The 4748-nt window shown below is 37.5% G+C and overlaps 1 long non-coding RNA gene across 1 annotated transcript; it reads left to right on the forward strand.

Annotated features, from left to right (window-relative positions):
* The first annotated feature begins 2792 nt into the window (after positions 1-2792).
* LOC134228119 (uncharacterized) lies at positions 2793-3428 on the forward strand. The gene is made up of 3 exons (XR_009983841.1): positions 2793-2849; positions 2992-3104; positions 3180-3428. It is a non-coding gene; the product is annotated as an uncharacterized LOC134228119 (long non-coding RNA).
* Positions 3429-4748: the final 1320 nt, after the last annotated feature.

Here is a 4748-nt window from a genome sequence, read left to right on the forward strand (position 1 = left end):
TGTTGAAAATCGTACCCCGGCTGTTACACCCGGCTCTCCGCATGACACCTTCTAGCGCAATGTTGAACAACAGGCACGAAAGTCCATCACTTTGTCTTAGTCCCCGGCGCGATTCGAACGAACTAGAGTGTTCGCCCGAAATCTTCACACAGTTTTGCACACCATCCACCGTTGCTTTGATCAGTCTGGTAAGCTTCCCAGGGAAGCTGTTCTCGTCCATAATTTTCCATAGCTCTGTCATATGCCGCCTTGAAATCAACGAACAGATGATGCGTTGGGACTTGGTATTCACGGCATTTTTGGAGGTTTTGCCGTACACTAAAGATCTGGTCCGTTGTCGAGCGGCCGTCAACGAAGCCGGCTTGATAACTTCCCACGAACTCGTTCACTAATGGTGACAGACGACGGAAGATGATCTGGGATATCACTTTGTAGGCGGCATTAAGGATGGTGATCGCTCAAAAGTTCTCACACTCCAGCTTGTCGCCGTTCTTGTAGATGGGGCATATAACCCCTTCTTCCACTCCTCCGGTAGCTGTTCAGTTTCCCAGATTCTGACTATCAATTTGTGCAGGCAAGTGGCTAGCTTTTCCGGGCCCATCTTGATGAGCTCAGCTCCGATACCATCCTTACCAGCTGCTTTATTGGTCTTTAGCTGTTAGATGCCATCCTTATCTTCCCTGAAGGTGGGGGCTGGTTGGCTTCCATCGTCCGCTGAACTGACGTAGTCATCTCCTCCGCTGCCTTGACTTTCACTGCCTGTACTCTCAGCGCCATTCAAATATTTCTCGTAGTGCTGCTTCCACCTTTCGATCACCACACGCTCGTTCGTCAAGATGCTCCCATTCTTATCCCTGCACATTTCGGCTCGCGGCACGAAGCCTTTGTGGGATGCGTTGAGCTTCTGATAGAACTTGCGTGTTTCTTGAGAACGGCAAAGCTGTTCCATCTCCTCATACTCCGCTTCTTCCAGGCGGCGGATGGGCGGATGTTCTTAACGAAAACTAAGGTGCGAAACGTCCCACCCGGATAAAAGTTTACAGTACCTTGTATGGTATAATCCATTGGAATACAATAGATTTGATGATAAACAGTACAATCTATTGTACGTTTATTGTAGATTTTTCACGGTTAGAAAAAACCTTTATTGTACTTACATAACAAACACAATAAATTTGACTGTTACCGATACATTTTATTATCTTTTTATTGTTTGCTTTTGTTTTGAATTACGCATCCAAAAACTAAACAAGTTATAAAAGTATTCCATCTATACACACTTAAATCGAGAGTTTCGCCTCGGTAATATTTTTTACCGATTTTACCCGGTAACCATAAATTTAAACCGAGAGGTCAGTTAATTTTGAAGTATTTACTGATGTTTGTAATAAATTATACCGACCTTTCGGCAATATAATACAATTTACAGGGCATCGGTAAAATAGATAACCGGGGTCTTCTGTTCAACAAATTCTGTTTGTAGCTGTCAGATAAAAAATACCGAACAATCAGTAAAAAGAATTTGCTTTGCTGAGGTTACGGTAATACTTTTACCGAGTTTAGTTTCCCGCAGACTCGCATGACGCTCGGTGTAGCGCCATTTTTGATATTCATTTTTTTCGGATTTTCAAAACTTAGTTGGTGCAGTTGCTTGGACATTCACCAACAAAACAAATTTCTAGTGAATATTTTGGTAAGTAGAAGTGACCCAACTCACAGCAAAAAATAAAGCCGCATGCATTTTCAGGAAATTGGCTGCATCTTTTGAGTTTGACCCGTCCGCGCACCAAGCACAGAGGATGCTAATATGTTGTTCGATTCAAAGCTGATGCACGTCAACAAAATTGTTTACAGAACGCCTACAACTCCTCTTCCTCCTGATTGATTCACCTTACTCGATGCACATCGTTGTACCCATCGGATCGAGCATCGAACGCAATGGAACGGAACGGGGTGACGATAACGACAAGATTCTGCATAACATACGTATGGGCTAAATCTGAAATCCTGCCGTTACTGTTCCCGTTCCATTGTGTACATGGGACCGAGCATGGGACTATATCAACATATATGGAGAATGATTTGTATCGATTTAAATGTTTAAAAATGATACGGAAAAAAATATTTTTTATATAAACATATTTCAAAAGAAAACATGCTTCTTTTATTTTTCACATCCATGAAACATTAAAAATTACATTTTGCTCGGTGATATTTATAACCGAGGTCTGTATTATTTTTACAAATTATTCAGTATTTTTTCACTGAGTGCTCAGTATTTTTTACAGATCATCTCAGTAATATTTGACATTTCATCACCGAGAGTACAAACCGAGGACTCGGTAAATAGTTCAACTTTTTTACTGAGCGACTACCGAGAGCTCTGCTGTTGAGAAATCGGTAATTCGTCTACCGAGCCCGTTAAACTAAATTAAGTGTGTAGGAGATCAAAAAATCCTTCTTGTAGATAAAACTAATATAATTTTTGGATATTTTGTTGAATTATTGTATTGATGGCATAACAATTGAAAACAATAAAATAACAATAGCTTTTATTATTAGATGAAAAATAAAAGTTACGACAAATTTTATTATATATTTTTTGATTAAAGGTTTTGGATTGATCATGTTATGAACAATTAGTATTTTGAAAAAAAAAAGCGACAAGAACTTTCGCATTCATTTTACTCGAAGAAAGGGTGGTTTATTTTGAGCGTGTACAGTTTTGTTTATAGTTTGTGAAAAAAAAAAAAACTGGCATGGTGTAAGACTTTAAAAAGCAGTCTAAGTGACCTTTTTATGGTGGTAGGCAAGAGGCGGATCATTGGCAGCTTTACAGTGTAATAATGGTAAATATCTAGTGATATCATCATAATACCGGATGGTTTTGATGCGGGGGAATCTTTCAAGGATCTTCCGGGGGGTTCTCAATTTTCACCACCAAAACAGTTCGGAACATTTTTGTTAACATGTATCTTTGTTTCTTTTCAGATCTTTGAAGCTAATGGTTTGACACTGATGGTTACCGCCTTCACCTAATCAATGCAGTTAGGCGGGTATCATTGTTCTATCTCACCAACGGGATACCATAAAAGCTAATACAGGTAACTTTTCCTTTTCTCCTCGGCGTACTTTTTCTAAGAAAACTGACATACTTTAATAATTTTCATTCTTCACAGATTCAACAGTGAAGCTTCGAGTAAAGCTAACTTCGATCCACCCAAGGGAAAACAAATCATAAGACAATTCAAATTCCCTTCGCCAGTAGCAGAAGCTACGGCGTGTTGAGTAAGTATGGTGAACTGCGTCATCAGCGCCTTCGATTTCAGCGATTATGCATCAATGTTAAGTGACAGCAATTCGTGGTGAGATTCGTGGCTCAATTAAATAAAAAAATAAATAAAATGTAATTTACAATATATTAAAATCTCGGGTACCATCGCCACAGGCAGGCAGGGGAAGCCTTCGGCTACCTGTTGGTGGTGTTGGTTTGCGTGGGAGTGCCATCAGATTGAACAAATCGATGTTTGAATCTTTGTTTACGAAATCACATACGTCCTTTTGAATAAGTACCCGAGAAATATATATATTTTTCTATATAAATAAAATCAATTGTAAAACATGAAATTCTATTGTTTTTATATTGTAATACTGGAGTGTAATTTTTGATAAATCCTAATGTACTTCTATAGTAAAACAATAAAAAAAGTAATAAAAAACATTTACATCACAGTGTTTTCTATTGTTTCGTCCATAGAAATCACCCCATTGAAGGACTGTAAAATCAATTGTTTTGCTCTGAATTTTGTATGGAAAAATTTCGAATTTTTTATTGTAAAGATACATAACAACCCCCATTTTTTACTGTAAAAGTCCCATTTACCATTCATTTTATCGTGCAAAACAATAAACTCTAATGCAATTTAATTGTAAAATTTTCGGTATATTCAATGGTAATTATTATGTAATGAATGGTAGTGTAACAGTAAAATTTATGGTTTTTCAATGATATTTTTTATCCGGGCAGTGTTAGACGTAATGCCAATAAAGAAGATGAAGAAGAAGACTCCTTCGCATTTATCAACTAGATTGTTTATGGAATAGTGTGGGTTCAAAATCGACCTGCAGCCGAATCTTTTGGCAGAATATATCTTCTGTTTATTAATCACAATCACATAACTTAATTTTCAAATTTCAAGGAAAAAAACTACAAAAAATACAGAGTTGAGGTAATAGACCTAAAAGTGGAGGAACTAAGAACGTTCCTGCACTAATTGCTCGGTTACACTTCAACTATACTTCATTTTCCTTGCCTTGAGAGTGCTTCCGAAAGCTGAAAAAACTCTGCTCTATATGAAGCGTGTCATAACTGCATCAAAATTCATTATTATTACCTGCAGTCATTCCTCCAATTGAACCGGTGCCAGCAAAAGTGGTACATAAACCATTTTTGTCATTTCGGGTTTTTTACACCAACGGTTTCCATTTGCAAATACGAATGGCGAAAAAGTGGTTTTTGACAACTAAATCTGGAGATATGTACATTTTAAATTCTAGTAGGATATATCACAATGGCCATTTTGTTGCCAGAAAAAGTGGTACATGTACAATTCTATCCACTAAAATCAACTTCTAAAAAAGAAAATTAAGCAATATGGATGTTTCTGTTGCATTTTGTTCTCATTAATAGTGGTACATGTGCATTTTGTGCCAATAAACTTGAAATTTGTCAAGAAACTTCGCATATT

The sequence above is a fragment of the Armigeres subalbatus genome, chromosome 3, assembly GCF_024139115.2.
Source record: "Armigeres subalbatus isolate Guangzhou_Male chromosome 3, GZ_Asu_2, whole genome shotgun sequence".
Classification (NCBI taxonomy): Eukaryota; Metazoa; Arthropoda; class Insecta; order Diptera; family Culicidae; genus Armigeres; species Armigeres subalbatus.